Source organism: Nycticebus coucang, chromosome 9, assembly GCF_027406575.1.
Source record: "Nycticebus coucang isolate mNycCou1 chromosome 9, mNycCou1.pri, whole genome shotgun sequence".
NCBI classification, from domain to species: Eukaryota; Metazoa; Chordata; class Mammalia; order Primates; family Lorisidae; genus Nycticebus; species Nycticebus coucang.
In genome coordinates this window covers 68,096,218-68,113,382 of record NC_069788.1, presented here as the reverse complement: position 1 = coordinate 68,113,382, position 17,165 = coordinate 68,096,218, and the positions used below count along the sequence as shown (strand labels likewise).

General features: G+C 42.6%; 1 protein-coding gene across 1 annotated transcript in view; it reads right to left on the bottom strand.

The window, feature by feature from the left end:
* Positions 1-16,657, bottom strand: part of NEDD9 (neural precursor cell expressed, developmentally down-regulated 9) — a 176,960-nt gene extending 160,303 nt beyond the window's left edge. Inside the window, exon 1 of the mRNA XM_053602565.1 lies at positions 16,543-16,657. The gene's annotated coding sequence lies outside the window, so the exon portion shown is untranslated. The remainder of the gene's footprint in view (positions 1-16,542) is intronic.
* Positions 16,658-17,165: the final 508 nt, after the last annotated feature.

Here is a 17,165-nt window from a genome sequence, read left to right as displayed (position 1 = left end):
CTCCATCTGCGACCCTGAAGAGGGGCTTCATCGGACACTCTGATCTCCAGACATGTAGCCTTCAGAGCTATGAGAAATGAATGTCTGTCATTTCCAAGCCACCCAGTTTGCAGCCCTTTGTTACAGCAGCCCAAACTAACTAAGACACTAGCATTATTCCATTTTCATCTCCCGTTTCTTTTCTCTCTGCTCGCTCTGTTCTGCCTCTTGCTTTTCCTTTCATGCCTGCAGCCACTCTGCACCCAGGGGCCCAGCTACCAGCGCCAGAACTACCACGAGCACTTTCATCCCCATATTCCATGAGCTTCACGTCCTGTTTTTGGGTTTGGATGCCATTATTTATTCTTGAAATTGTTATGGAACAACTCCAGTCATGCCATTCTTTCACTGTGCTCCCTTGTCATGCTTGCTTTTCTCTGTAGAGGGAAAGATTTGTGTAGGTGTCAAAATCTGGCACTGGGTTGACTATAGTCATCCAGGAAATAGCCACCTACTCACTTGGGACATATTTCAACCACCAGACTCAAAGACGAATCTCATGTATTAAATGGAAAATGCATTTGGATTGGAGTGTTAATGGAACAGACCTTTAATAAGCATTCATCATGTGTGAAATCTGGGCTAGGACCTACAGGGATAGAAATGACAAGGTTACAGAATCTTCATTTATTGGAAGAGACAGATGTAGAAGAGCTAACAGTGCAAAGTTGAAGTAAACCATTGCTCTGAGACTCTTTGTTTCATCACACTCTATGACTCTATGGCAATCTCCATTGCTAATGCATTTTTTTTTTTTTTAACTAAAAGGTCCCTTTCAATTGGCTGTAGTCAGTGACTCCATTTCAATGCAGAGATTTCTGTGGTGCAATTGACTAGCACTGCAGATGCCTAGAGTGAATTTACAGCCAGCTGGTAGGGGTGGATCATCTGCTGCCCATTAACACAACCAAAGACCCCAAAAACTTAGTGAAAGATGAAATAGAAATAATCAATTTATTGACTGGTTGGCATTTAGGAGGCGTGGGTAGGACACAGTTTTTACAGTTTTTCATTAGATATTCTTTTTTTTTTTTTTTTTTTGAGACCGAGTGCCATGGTGTCAGCTTAGCTCACAGCAACCTCAAACTCCTGGGTACAAGAAATCCTTCTGACTCAGCCTCCTGAGTAGCTGGAACTACAGGCACCAATCACAATGCCTGGCTGATGTTTAGTAGAGATGGGGTCTTTGTCTTGCTCAGGCTGATCTCAAATTCCTGATTCTCAAGGGATCCTCCCACCTTGGCCTCCCAGGCATGAGCCACCAAGTGGGTGCCCTAGATATTCTTTAAGGTTAAAAGTGATTTACAATTGGATGTTTCAATTGTCATGTGCAGATTCTCTATTTAGATCTTATGAAAGAAAATGCTTATGGCATTTTAGGTTCATGTCCTGAAAAATGAAAAACATCAACAAAAAATAGCTGATAGAATAGGAGAACACTCCCCAAATATGTTCACCTGGGGCATTAAAGGATACCATGAATACCACTCTCAGGAGTAGATTTAACAGAAGGAGGCTGTGCAGCGTAGTGAGGAGGCTCCGTCTTCAAAACAGTCAGCTAAACTTAACTGCTCCATCTGCTGTGAACCCAAGAAGGAAGAGATCCACCATTTCCATTCTCTAGTTGTGGTTTGAAGAAGGATACTATTTTGCTTATGCTAGAGTGAAGTGGATACATGCATGAATGTTTAGTCAGGGAGATAATGAATTCAGATTGCACTTGGGCCAATTTTGGCTCTGTAGTCATATTAAAACTCAATATTTTTTTCCCCCTCAATAGTAATGGCTAAAAGAAGTTTTAGGGCCTCCCATGTGTTAGATACTGCTGTAAGCAATGGCTATGTATTTATTTCATCTGATCTCACAGCAATCAAATGAGACAGTATACAGAAAAGAGTCTGGAGCAGACATGAGACTGCTATCTCAATCCTGCTTGCAAGGTTGACCCTTGGCTGACATCTGAGAACTTGTGGAGAATCCCCACCATTCTATGGTAGGAGGGGCCCACTGTGCCTAACGATGTGGTTTATGCTGAATGCCTGTTCCCCACTCCTCACCCCAAGAGTCTGGAGTTTAGGTATATGCCAGACAGAGGGTATCTAGGTTACCAGTTTCCAGTCAAAACTCTGGCACTGAGACTCTGATGAGCTTTCCCAGTAGATAGTACTTCATACCTGCCATAACTTGCTGCTAAAGGACCTAAGTGTGTCCTGTGTGATTATACTGGGAGAAAACTCTTGATAGCTCCTGCCTGGTTTCCTCCATGTGCTTTCCTCTTTGCTGATTTTGATGTAATAGAACTTGGCTGTGGGTATGACTATGTGCTGAATCTTGTGGGTCCTCCTAGTGAGTCATTCAACCTGAGGGTGGTCTTGGGAATCCCCTCCACAAGTTATTATTATCTCAGTTTTAAAAGCGAGGAAACTGATTCATGGAGAGTTTAAGTAATGGTCCCAAGACCACACAGCAGGTACAACCAGGATTGAAACCCAGGCAGGCTAACTCTACAGCCCTTGCTTCTAACCCCTGGGGGCTCTAAATTTAGAGTAATGCTGCCTCTCTCTCTGGGTGGTTGTGAATCAAAGGAGACATGCCTACTCAAAACATATTAAGTGCTTAATAAAACACAGTTCTCCTATTATTATAGTGTCATACACCTCTTATCCCTCCTACCTACTAACCAGAAGGTTTACCATGCATTTCTCACAGTCCCAGTAAGAAGTGGAATGTCCTCAAAGGTGAAATAGTTGAGGAAGAGGGAGAAGAATGGAACTTACCCTACTACTTTTTGTTTTTTCACAATAACATCTATTCTGATATTTTTCTTTAAAAGCCAAAGAGAGCCTCAACACTTCTTCTCCTCCTTCCTTACCTCCACCCTGGCTTCCTTGCCTCCAGTTCAGAGGGGCTGAAATAGTGGGGAGAGTGGTGATGTTGGTGCAACAGGCTGGGTGTTCAGGACAAGGGGCAAAAATAAGAGGTGGGAGGGTAGCCTTGGGGGAGCCTCTCTCATTATGGTGGCAATATTTGCTATCACTCATCCCCCAGATGAGAACACATTGGCTCACAATGGAATACTTAAATCATTATTTCTCAATCACCCTCACCTTCCTACATTTCAAGCCCCTCTTTTTGGTAATTGTATAGGTTCTTAACATGTGGATTTTTAATGTATGAATACAGTGAAAATTTCCATCCTTTCCATCCTGTTCTTCCAGGAAAAGTTAAATGATTCACAAGGAAGAGAGGGTTGCTTTTTCTTTTCGAGACAGTCTCACTTTGTCACCCTTGGTAGAGTGCAATGGCATCACAGATCACAGCAACCTCAAACTCTTGGGCTTAAGCTATTCTCTTGCCTCCGCCTCCCAAGTAGCTGGGACTGCAGGCACCCACCACAACGCCTGGCTATTTTTGTTGTTGTTGTTGTTGATTCCACCTGACCCGGGCCAGGTTCAAACCCACCAGGCTCAGTGTACATGGCCAGCGCCCTGCCCACTGAGTAGCAGGTGCCGCCAGAAGAGAGGGTATTTTAAACACTTGTATGTCAATATTTAGTAGCATTATCCATAATAACAAAGTCTTCTAGTTAAGGCAGAAACACTCCCCCTTTTTTCCACTGAGGAAACCAAATGACCCCAAGATTCCATAGACCTATTCTTATACTATGTTCAGAGAAAAGCAGCTCTTCCTCTGATGTCCTGTCTATGGTAAGTCCTAGCTTAGTTGGTAGATCAAGACGTCACATTAGAAATGAGATGGCGAAAGCACGGTACATTATGTGGTAGAATTTGGGGGAAAGGGCTAAAGAAAGACATGTCTGATTTACAGGCTCATCTTCTCCATCTAATCGTCAAAATTCTCTTTACATGAGAAGCACAGCTTCTTATCCATAGTAAGAAATACAGCATAAAATATAAACAGTTGAAAAGCAATGGCTTGGAGTTATATTAATTGAAATCAACAAGACCAAATTCTTCCCTGAAAGCATATTTTAATGACATAAAACTGGAATGAGCCTGGGGATATTAGGTACTTGAAAGAAGGGTCACTTTGACATACAGTCGATTTTTCCTTGGAGTAGCTCTAGGTGATCAGCAATTTAAAAGCAATTTATGAGAGCTGGAAATAAAATAGACACCTCCTATCTTAGAGGAAAAGGCATTTTTATATTCAAACTAAGGCCATGCATGCTGCAAGGGTGTGCAGCAAGGAACTGCCTCCTCATTGGATGAACTCTTAGCCCATGACTTAGAAGAACTGGGTTTCATTTTTAGCTGTGCCAGGCATCTGATCAGTTGCTCAACTTTACCCAAGTCACCTCATATACCCCACTGCAGTCTCCTCAGTTTCATTACCTGTCTAGAGGGAGACATAATAAATACTTCCTAGAACACTGGGAAATCAAATAAGATACTATGGGAACTATAAAGTAATATCTATATGTTGGCTATGAAAAATTTTGATCCAATGATGTTTGCTAGCACCAAGATTGAAGACACAAATCAGACATAAAATAAAAACCTTGTTTTCACTGTATCAACCATTAAGAAAAGAGGGGTGCTAATAAAGCTAAATGATCAATTACAATAAACCCACTATGGGATTGGTCAAAATATTATTAGCCTTTCTTCATGGAGGTGGCCTTAATCCTTCCTCCTGGATTTGTCTGGTTAAAATCACATACACTGGTCTAAAAAGTCAGTAGGCATCAATTAAGATTTAGGTCAGAGCCTCTGAGGTAGCAGTGATTTAGTTTCTGGGATTAAGGAAGACAAAACTTTACCAACGGCTGGATGAGAATAACATTCTTCTCTATTGTGCTCATCCGACTTCAAGGAAATGTCTGAAATTTGGGGAGTGCAGTATGCTGTGCCTGTTAAAGTTATTATATGGTTGAACTTTTGAAAAACACAGCAGCACAAATGTGTTTTATCGATCTTAACTGTTTGTAGAATTTAGGAGGAAGGAAATTTGACTCCTCTCCCAATGCAGCTCACTCTAAAAGGGGTCATCACTCTAGGCCCACCATGCCTGTTGGATTCAGATCCATATGTTAGGGGTCCCCCCACTTTCCTCACCAGCATTCAAAAGTCCTGTACTTTCTTTACAAATATTACAGCCTGTCATTAGGTTTAGAGTAAGCTGCAATTTATAAGTCTCTCAATTTCTCTTACAAGGGTCTTATTTTTCAGTGGAAATTTTTGTAATGGTCCTCTTCTGATTTTTTATAACTCTGCCCCAGAGACCAAACTCCTCAGCTCACTCCTTGGAACGTGATTCTAGGAGTGAATGATACCCCTTTGGGATCAACTAATTACCATAATTTCTTAAACTCAACTACTGGCTATTCTGGTATCTTGTACACAGCACCCCTTGCAAATCAACCCTGCAGACCTATGAAATCCTGGCCGTCTTGTAGGAACTCTCAGGAGTTTACAAGACTGGACCCTGGCTTTCATAAGGACTCTTCACTGTGGTCAAGGGTAGAAATCAAAAGCCTCAGAGTCTCAGGGACCTATTCCCATTTATTTTTGTGGGTGAGGCTGGTTTGGTGTTTGCCAAGGTCATGCAACTGAATTACTGAGGGTCTGCTTGGAACGTACTGTGGATAGACTGACACCCAATGGCTTCTTCTCTTGACCTTGGGTCCTGAGGACTATTTGCAAATTGAGAAGAAGGCACAGGGAGTGAGGATGACCAGAAATTCAAACAGATGGAGAAAATGTTTTAAAAAGGCAAAATAATGAGTCTTTGTTTAATTTACATGAAATAAATATAATTTAATCTATATTCTTGTGATTCCTCATTAGCACATAAAAATGAAGAGTTTGTATGTATTTTAAGGGTAATAAATACAATGATCTTCGTTCTATTACTTAAGGAGTCTCAATAAGGTAACTATCACAATGCTTGGCTACATCACAAATCAAAACACAATGAAGTAAATGATTTCCATAGTATTCCAACTTTGAGCCCACTTGGCAAAGCTCCAGGCTGTGGGCAACACACATGCTCTGTCTTGTCTGCATCAGTGCCCAGCACGCTTTAAGAACTCAATGCATATTTGTTGACTAATGACTAATGTACAGGTTGGTCTACATGATCATATAGGTAGACTAACTTTAAAAAATCCTCCTTATATTTCATTTTATTGCTTGTATCTGTCTGCTCACGTTCATCACCTACTAGTGAAATGTCATTCTGGCTTTACTTACAGAGTTTGGACTGAATTTAGCTGGACTGTTTCATTCATCCTAAGAAGCCTTTGGGGGGTTGTTGCATTCTTCCATGCTTTTCTATTCTGGCATTGTTTTTTTCTTGTCAAACCTTACTCATTCTTTAAGGCCCTTCTTTTTTATGAACTATTGCCTCCTCTTCCTCCTACTGGCTAATATGTATTGAGCCCTGCAGGTGTCAGGTATCGCTCTAGGCACTTTGTGTGTGTTGACTCATTTAACACCCCAAACCATCTATTGATTCATAACACCTTCAAAACCACCCTACGAGGTAGCACTCCCATTACCTCCTTTGTGCAGAGGAGAAACAGAAAAGTTAAGTAACTTGCTCTTGAGCACACTATGGGGGTGGGGTGGGGGTGGAGGGTAGAGGTGGGATTTGAGTCCAGGCAGCTGGCTCCAGAGCTGCTTTCAAGCACTCCACCAGTTACTCCAGCCCTCTGGGGTGGGCCCATTTCCTGAACTCTGGTAATCAACTTACGTTGCTTTTTAATCGCTTTGTCACTGTCCCATGCTGTGGAGAAAGGCTCCCCTTAGATAGTACAGCCATGACTGCTTCTTACATTGCTTAGAAAACTAATTTATTGTGTTACTTGCTTTTGACAATTATTTACTAATGAATGCACAAAATGAGAAAATAAGACAAAATAAAAACAGTCAAAAGGGAAGTTTGGTGATGGGAGAATTATTATTTTTAAGTTACGACTATCTTAAAAACACATTCCTAATATTAAATTTTCTTAGGACTTCCTCATTCCCCCAACGTATTAGGTGCTCCTATTTACCACACATACAAACATCCATACTCATACAGTATCAAGAGACATCTGGGCCAGTTTTCAATCACAAAAGGACTATAAACTCTTTTTTAAATAGCCAAAGACTGACAATGTCTGCTGTATAAAATGAGCTTGTTTTAATCTCAACCCCCAAACATTTAAGAATATTTTGGGGTCTACAATTTTGCTAGACTTTTGTTTTACAAGAAAATCAATATAACTCATACTTTTGTTAAAAATGGAGTCAGGGGCGGCGCCTGTGTCTCAAGGAGTAGGGCGCCAGTCCCATATGCCGGAGGTGGCGGCTTCAAACCTAGCCCTGGCCAAAAACCACAAATAAATAAATAAATACAAAAATAAAAATGGAGTCAGGAGTGGTGGCTCATGCCTGAAGTTCCAACTACTTGGGAGGCTGAGGCTGGAGAGGATTGCCCGAGTCCAGGAGTTGGAGGCTGCAGTGAGCTATGATCACATCACTGCATTCCAGCCTGGATGACAAAGTGAGACCTTGTCTCTAAAACAATAAAAGTTGTTTTTAAAAGGGCTTATACCGTATCTTCTTTTGTATTTGTTGCTTTGAATTTGGTTCACATCTTTTCATGTTTTATGTATAAATTCCCTTCATTCTTTTTTTAATAGTAGTACAGCATTCCAAAGCATGGAGTGTCAAATTGTAATAAGGACCTACTGATGAACTTTTGGGTTGTGCTTATATTTTTAACATCATGCACAACTGCATTCACATAGCCTCAAAAGAAAAACCCCACGCCGGGTTGAACTCAGATAGGGAGTATTGGGCCAAGTAGCTCTTCTATACCATTAAGAAAGAAATTATTCATCAGATAGAAAATATGACATGGAAGCGGCCAGCACTTCCCTCACTGGGCACTCAGGGAATACTGTTGTTGACAATGTTAACTGAGTTATATAAAGAATTTTTTTCCCTATGCAATGCTTTGTTTTACAATGATGAAATAGATACATTTCTCTGCTAACTCATCCCTGCAGGAGCCCCGAAGGCCCTTCCTAAATCACCAAGCCTGCTTAGAGTAAGACCCTACAGGGAAGCATCACTGAAGTTTTCCTATGGCTGAAGCAAGTAGCTAGCAACAGTTTCTTTGAAAATGTCCAGGCCAAAAATATTCTTAGCTCTGCTATGTTGAGTAGAATTCGGTTTTTCAATCAGCCTGTTCTTTAAATACTGGAACAGATCCAAATTTGCTTTCCTGTGGAAAAGTTTGTCTTTGCCTACAGCACGCATGGCTGGAGGGGGTTGGGCTTTCTCACCTCCCACAGCACCTGCCAGGAAGGATCTTCTGGGAGATGCCTACAAGGCCCCCTGCCCTCAGCTCCGGGCCACAGGGCGCCTTCTCTCACAGCCCTCACTCACCATGCTGCACTCACCCCCACCTGACACAGTGCAAATCTGCTGACTTGGACGTGTTCTTGGCCTTTTGAAAGAACATTAAAGAGGTCACTTAGTACCTTAAAAAATATACACATATATTTTTAAGAATAGTTTCAGATTCACAGCAAAATTAAGCAGATGGTACAGAGATTGCCCATCCACCCCATACTCCTACACTTGCACAGCATCCCCTGTATCACCAGACATTGACATGTCATTGTCACCTAATGTCCATGGTTGACATTAGGGCTCATTGTTGGGGTTGGACATTCTGTGTGTTTAGACAAGTGTATAGTGACAAGCATTCACCATCACAGTCACTGCAGAGAGGTTTCACCGCTCTGCAAACGCCCTGTGCTCTGCCTGCTTCTCCCTCCCGCCCCACCCCCGGGCCACCACTGATCCTTTTAGTCTTTCTATAGTTTTGCCTTTTTTAGGATGTCATGTAATTCGAATTATATAGTATGTATCCTTTTCAGCCTGGCTTCTTTCACTAATCAATGTAGACAGCTAATTTTTAAATGTAAATTTTGTTTTACAAACAGATATACTTTTCTCAATGCAAAAGTAAGATTCTCAACAGTAGGGACCTGAATGTTGGAGATGACAGGTGATAAATCATGGTGTAAAATTCCACTCTGCGAAGTACACCAGTGTGTATCAGGCATCCCTGTGTCCTTTCCAGCCCTTACCTGAAACTTTTATTAGATTATTAACTCCTGCCCTGTGACACACATTTTAATAAAAGGAACGTGAAACTCCCATGCCTGTGGCCACTTAACAGCAAGCCAGCTCAAATTCGTTTTATGAAAATAGCTTCTCAGTTTGAAAGAACATGAACTATTGCCTTTCTTTCTAATACTTGTCCTGCTCCAGACAAAAAACCCCAAAAACACAATGAAGAAAGAGAACAATAAAGCAAGCAACTTAAAGCAAACAAAGAAATAAACAGACACCATCAAGCAGTTCTAAGTCTTCTCAAATTACTCCTTCAGAAATCATAAGGTCTTCATTAAGTGGTTCTTCGAACTGTTTGTCATAAAAATTTTAAAAAATGAAGAAAATGAAATAAAAATGTCCAAAAGACCCCGGTCATTCTAGTTTAAATATAATTTTATGCAATATGTTCCTCCTCACTGCCCTTTAAAACTGAATTATCTGTACTTTTGAAACCTCTAATGGACAGCATGTTGTACATAATTGTTAAAATGTGTTTATGGTCATCATATAATTTAGACCTCGGGTCCCTGGTAGATGATAAAGTCCATGAAGTCACAATCTCTGTTCATCTCCTTCATATGTCCCAGTACCATATGAACAGGGGAAAATCAAATTTTATTTGAGTTGCATTTGCTGTGCTTCTTGAAGGCATGACACCTGCAAATTTTTCTAATTACTTAGAATCCCCACTCTATATCTGAACTTCTTAAGGGTGGAGACTTTGTCTTCTTGGCTTTGCTGCTGACTCCCCAGAACCTAGCATGGCACCTGGGCTTTCCTGGGTCCTTAACACATGTTGAATAAATAACTATCAAACTATTTTCTGAAATGAGGTATGGTCTCCATAATATTTAATTCTATGTGTCAACTTGGGTAGGGTAATGTATCCACATGTTAGTCAGACAGTCTTCTAGATGTTGTTGTGAAGCTACCTTTTTAAATATATATAGATAAGAGCAACGTTTTTTTAAAAAGATCAACATTTAAATTGAATCTGAATAAAGCAAATGACCCTCCACAATGTGGATGGGTCTCATCCAATCACTTAAAGGCCTTACCAGAACAAAGACTGACCTCCTGAGTGAGAAGGAATTCTGCCAGCAGACTGCCTTTGGACTTGAATGGCAACATCAACTCTTCCTTGAGTCTCTAGTCTCCCAGCCTGCCCTGCTAGCCTTCCTTTCTGATTTTGGACTTGCCAGTCTCCATCACTGTGTAAGACAATTTCTTTAAATAAACACTCCCTCCCCCCATGTGTACACACTATATACAACACACACACACGCACACTCTCTTTTGGTTCTGTTTGTCTAGAGAACCCTGACTAATACAGAATCTCTTACTCATTTACTCTCTCAGTGAATCAATCAATATATGTCAATTTTTGCCAGGAACAGTTCCCACCCACCAAGGCCCCACAGCTACCAAAGGCAAACCAGTGATGTAACCCCTGGAGCAAGCTCTTGACTTCACCTCTCCGCCCTGGTGGAGGGAGGGAGAGCATCACCTCCTCCATGTTTCATTTCTTCTGTGATGCAAAGTACATGCATGAGAGACAGGTGCCGAGGGAACATGGTCCTTGCTAGAGCCATCACCCAATGGTGTGATGTGAGACACAGGCTTACTGCTGTGCTGGGAGGGAAAACGCTTCTTCCCATGATGATGCTGAGCCGCCAGCAGTCTCACTTCCTCTAAATATTTCCACTCTTTTGATAAGTGAAGCTGTGGGTGGGGGATTTCAGAGTCATGGAACCAGTCAGAAGGTTACTAAAGGTTCTTGGACACCACATTTGATGACTATGAGGTGGCTAAATGGTCCCATACACTGTAAGGAAAAGGTGAATATAAAAAATATTACCAATGGGACACTTACAGGTGAGCATCATACAGAGTCTGATTGCGGATAGGCAAAGGGAGCTCTCACAGAGTCCCAAGTGCTGATCTGGGGGAGAATGCTTCTGCAAATTAAATATTCATGTAGTTCTGTTCCCTAAGGTTTTGAGTAGAGGGGAAGTGGACAGTGAGAGTGAAAGCCTCCACATGTCCAGGCCCAGGCACTATCATCTGTCCGGGAAATACGTTTTTTTCTTTTAGGGAATGATTTGCATCCCAAGCAGTCATTTTATTCCTTCCCTCCCCTCCCAGGTAAGGCCCCTTCCTGGCTCTCAGGTCTTTCACTCGCTGACCTCTTACCCAGTCAGGTAAGAACTCTTTCTAACTTAAGGCAAAGCTTCACTCCCCTGCTCAGAGTATTTTGTGCATGAGAGAGGGAGAAAATGGGAGGCTGGTATACCTTCCTTAAATTCTGACTCTGAACTTTCATCTTTGGCAATTACTTAGCACTGTCAATGGTTAGAAGTGATAAATAGATTGTCAGAGGTCCATGCAAGAGAATGCTATACAGCTGGGAAGGGGAATCATTGATACCTCTTGGCACCAACATGGATGATCCTCAGAAACACAATGTTGAGTCTACGAGCAAATTTTGGAAGAATGCATACGTGCAGTTATATTTATTTACAGTTTCCAAATAGACAAAAATAAACTATATATAAACTGCCTCTATATATGTGTATATATGAGTATATATGTCTCTGTATACACATAGATACGTGAAGCCAATCTGAAATGTAAAGGGATGATTAATTACATTTTAGGACAGCAATTCCCTTAATAGGGGGCACTGGGGAAATGGATACTACTAGTTAGGGCCACACAGCAGGCTTTAAGGGTTGGGAAGGTAGGCAGCAGGTAAACATGTATTTATTTTGCTATTCCTATTATTATTCAGAATATACAGATACATTTCATATACTTTATGGTTGTACTTCCTGGTTTAAAAAATTTTCTCAAGCTAAACTTGCCTAGATCTTCTTTTATCACTTTCCTCAGAAAGTAGGGAGGGTTGGGGGAAAGAAGCTTCTCATTAGTTGTTCAGGTAAGTGAGTTCCAGAGCTCCGCTAATCAGAGGCTCTAATCCTAAGCAGAAGTGAAGATGAACATGGATAAAGGGACACCCCCACCCATTCCCTCAGTTCACCATTGCTGAGTCTCTTCTGAGCTCCACAGATCCTTTCTTGGGGCAGAGCCACCATACAATGGCGCTTGAGGCATGTTTGTTCCAATAGTCTTTACTACCCTGAATCACTGCCAGGACATTTGGGAGCCAGTGCAGCCACAGCGAAGTTGCTTATTTTGATGAGCAAAATGGCTTGCTGCAAACAAGAGAAGCTTGGACAGCTCCCTCCAGGGACATCCACACTTGTACTGGCCCAGAGGAGCGTGCTGGGGAGGCACTGGGTGGAACAAGCCACAGCCAGGTCCTTGAGAGACTGTCGTTCTCAGGGAGCAATGGCCAGTCTCTCCCAGTGTTTGCCATATTAGGTGTGCTGTCAGTACCATCAGTCATGCGTTTTTCTTTAAATTCACTCACTTTTTTTTTGAATAAAGTATTTACATTTAAAGGAAACTTTTTTACCATTGCTGCTAATAAAACACCAGTGCCCCTGTGGCTAATAGAAGGTAATCATTATACAATGTACAAGAAGACAGAATCAAGCTGTTCCATTTTAGCTAGCCACCACTGCCTGCTCCTGGCCCCAGGTCTGCTTTCTTTTTGTTAAAAGGACAAAGAGACAAGGGTTAGAGGAGTTGTTCAATCAGGCCACAATTAGATGTGACCACGTGGCCTACCCGTGCATTTCATACCATACACAATCACCCACGTGATTGGATCCACATTTGGATCCCAAGGGTTGTGGGGAAGATGCCAGCAGGGGAAGGTGAAGGTCATTGCAGTAGGGTGTGTCTTCATACTGTGCAGTTTAGCATGGAGACATGTTGAGTCTAAGGAGCTCTCCCTGAACCAGTGCCAGGCCTCTTCCCTAAGATGGATCTCAGAAGAGGATGAGGAGCACCCTCCGCCACCACAGCTCTTGAATGGATATGAGGGGTATCAAAATGCAGATGTCTAAGGCCAGATGGGTCCCTGGAGGACAGAGAACTAAACTATTTGAATATGCAAGCACTGTGTAACAGGTGGCCTTAGCTTGGGTTTCCCCAGAAGTGGACTCTGATGCAGGGTTCAAGGGCATACTGTTTAAGAAATAATCCCGGGAGATGTTGATGGGAATGGGGGAATGAACAGGCCACTGTGGCACCCGAAACTTAATCCCATGTGAGTTATACACATGCCACTCAGGATGAAGGGAACCCAGTGAAGAGTTCATTTCTTGGCCTTTACAGTTGGCCCTACCTTCAAGATACCCTGTTTCCCTGAAAATAAGACATCTTCCGAAAATAAGACCTACTTACAGGAAAGATAAGGCATCCCCTGAAAATAAGACCTAGCGCATCTTTGGGAGCACACCTTAAAATCAGGGAAACAGGGTAGCTGTTTCCCCACATTCACATGTAGAGGAAAAGGCGACAAGTCATTTCATCAAAGTCATACAACACACCCTCTCCTATACTCTGCTTGTGTCTTCCTAGCCTTCTACTTCTTCCTTTAGAAAAAATTGAGGTGAAATTCATATAACATAAATTATACACCTTAAAGAGAACAACTCGGTGACATTCAATACATTCAGAATGCTCTGCAACTATCTACTCCTTCTAGTTCTGAACATCTTTATCACTCCAAAAGGAAACTCTGTACCCATTCTATGCATATGAATACAATTATATGGTCCTGTGATCTCACTTCACTAACTTAGCTAAATGTTTTTGAGATTCATTCAGGTAGCTTATGTCAGGTCGGTACTATATTTCTTTTTATGGGTGAATAATATTTCATTGTATAAATATTCCACAGTTTATTTATCCATGCATCTGTTGGTGGATGTTTAAGCTGCTTCCATGTTTTGGCTATTATGAATAGTGCCTCTTTGAAAATGAATGTAGATGTACTTACTTGAGCCTCTGTTGTCAATTCTTCTGGGTGTATGACTAGGAGTGAAACTGCTGTGTCATATGGTAACTCTGCATTTAATGTTTTGAGAAGCCATCCTGTTCTTCCGGGAGAGATCATGCTCCTCTGCCTCTATTTAAAGGTTAGAATCTCTTGAGGTTCAATCCTAAGCTGCCCCCCTTTTCCTCATCGGATACTTTCTCTCAGGGATAAATCCTCCACACTGATGGCGCCAATCACCTTCTGTGTGCCAAGGTCCCCAGACCTCTGCTGTGAGCCCTAGATCAACACGTGGTCTGTATGGCTGACGTCTGCCCTTGGATGTCCACAAGACACTCCCAGTCCCGCCCAGACATGGCTCTCCATTAGCTTTTCCAGTCTGTGACCAGCAGGCAGCTCCACCGAGCCTGGGAGACTGGGGGTGGCCTTTGACAGTCCCCCAAACCCCCGCAGGCCTTTCCCAGACACTGCTCAGTCCTGCTGACTTTGCTTTCTGGATGACGCTTCACTTCATCTACTTCTGCCTCCAGGGCCCCCATCTGTTTCCACTCCCACAGACACGCTGGCTCGGCCAACTGTGTCAACCTGCTAACCAGTCCCCTGTCTGTCGACATGGTCCCTCCCTGACTCCTTCTCCGCACCATAGCAAAAGGGATTCCTTAAAAATACAGGTCAAATCACGGCACACCTAGCTTCTCTACTGCCGGTGGAACCAACAGCAGCTGCCCACCTCACTCCCCCGAGCTCATCTTCACCACTCTTCTCTGCCCTCTGGCTACACTGGCCTTAATTCTGCCAGACGGTTCTGCAGGCTCCCATTGTAGGGTTTTGTACAGACTGTGACGTCTTCACGGAGTGCTACCCAGCCCCTTGCCTGGTGACCCTTCCTCCTCTTCCAGGTCTCGTTTCCATCTTCCTTATAGACCACCTCCTACCCCCTACTCCCAGTCTAGATCAGGTTCACCCGCATACATTCTGGCCCCTATGACATTTGTGTAATAATTAATTAATTTCTCTCTCTCCCCAGACTGGACTGTAAGCTTTTGGGAAGCAGGGTGACATCAGCTCTGCTCTCTTGTGTAAGTTTTGACTGCTGCTAAATAGCTGTTAACAAGTTACCTCATTAGTAAGAAATGGTAGAGCTCTAACGCAACACCGATTTTATGGCTTTCCCTTTCTATCAACTCTACTTTCTTCAGTCTTAGAACAGAAATGTCCTTGAAAATACCAAACTTGGAGAGAAACAAAAATGAGAAAGAAAATCAGTTTTGGCTGGTCCTCAGAATTCTGTCATGGACAATTGTTCTTCACACCCTATTCTGGGTGAGAAACAAGCTCCTGGTAGAGGAGCAGGGGAGAGAAGGAGCTCCCCAAGCAGGAGTTTAAAGGACTAGAGTTTGGTGGAACCACACCTACGGTGCGTCTTACAAGGGTACATGTGAAATTTACTAAGTGTAGAATATCAATGTCTTAACACAATAACTAAGAAAATACTGTGAAGGCTATGTTAACCAGTGTGATGAAAATATTTCAAATTGTGTATAAAACCAGCACATTGTGCCCCATGATTGCATTAATGTACACAGCTATGATGTAATAAAAAAAATAAAATAAAAGACTAGAGTGCACACTGTCATCTCTCGTCGCTAGCAGAGCGCGGGGATTGGTGGCCGATTTCCACATAGTTTAGAACTACATTTAACCCTTCCAGAACAATTTTCCCACTTTATCATTGTACATGTTCTTTATTTTAAAGTAATTTTAGCGAGGTAAAGAAGTTGTCTCAAATCCTTTGTGGAAAAAACAAACCAACCAATTGAATGAATGAATGAATGAATGCGTTAAATGAATGAATATAGAGAAAAGCAAGGGAGGCTCTGTCAGAGGAGCCCAGTGTGGACAGGCAGAGCCCAGCTTGCTGTAATTTGTCACTGTCTGCTTATAGAGGAGGTCAATGACTTCACAGAGCTGGGACACTCACACACAGGCCCCAGGTCTCAGTCACTATTTCTTGCTCCCTGGGTGTCATTCCTAGAGAGGCCGTAAAGGATGCGTGTGATTCCAACCCAATGTAAAATGTCCACAGTGGTGGCTGAAGGACTGGAATAATTTAGAAAAAGTGAACACTCAGTTCCTGCAGGTGAGTCCCAAAGATAGTCAGGAGAAGGGAAGAGCTTTGTACTCACACATCAGGAAGCAGCTACCCAGGATGATTTAAAAAGTAGAAATCTCATGGGTTTTACATTAAAACCAGAGCCTCCAGGTCAACTGGCAGGAGACCTGGGGACACTCATTCCTTTTTTAGGGCATGTGGAAACCCTGCCTGCCACAGCCAAGGGGTGTAAACAATGGGGAACACCACCAGATGTCTGACACCATTTCAGGAAGTAAGAGGCCAAGTGGGTCCGCCCTTCTCCCCCCACAGGCCACAGCAAGTGGCAGAGCACTTACCCAAGGGCAGAACCACTGTTGGAGAATTGTCTCACAGTTCTGACCTCCCTGTCCTCTGTCTGGAACAGTAGGCGGGAGGTGACAGCTAGTTCTGCTGCAGGATCAGGCTTCTCTCTCTGCAGCCATCCCGACTTGCTGCTAAAGGCAGCTGTAAGCATTTCCCCACTGAGCAGCCACACACGTCAGACGTGAGTGGTGTGTGTGCGGTGTGTGTGTATTTTCCCTTCCGGTTGCTATGAAGTGATGTTGCCTCACTTCATTTCCTCTCTGCGCCTCTTGCCTCTTCACTGTTTCTCTGCCAAACCTTCTGAGACACTGAGGGCACTTTGTAGTTTAGGGACAGGTAAGAGATGTAGTTCTAATCTGGCCCATTTGCTATTTTTAGAGAGATGGCTGATCTTTAAATTAGTATTGCAATGAAGTTCTGTTTGAATGTATGTTTCTAAGTGGCATAAGCTCTTTGAGGCTGTACTGAGGAAAAAATTAGGCTAGTTCAAAGCCAATTGAATTAGGATTTTATGGTTTTGTGGGTTTAATATGTTTCCAAAGCTTCCACTGTAGATTGATATAAAACATTCTTTCACGCGAGAAGTGTTTTACCCATCATAGTAGGTACCGTGCTG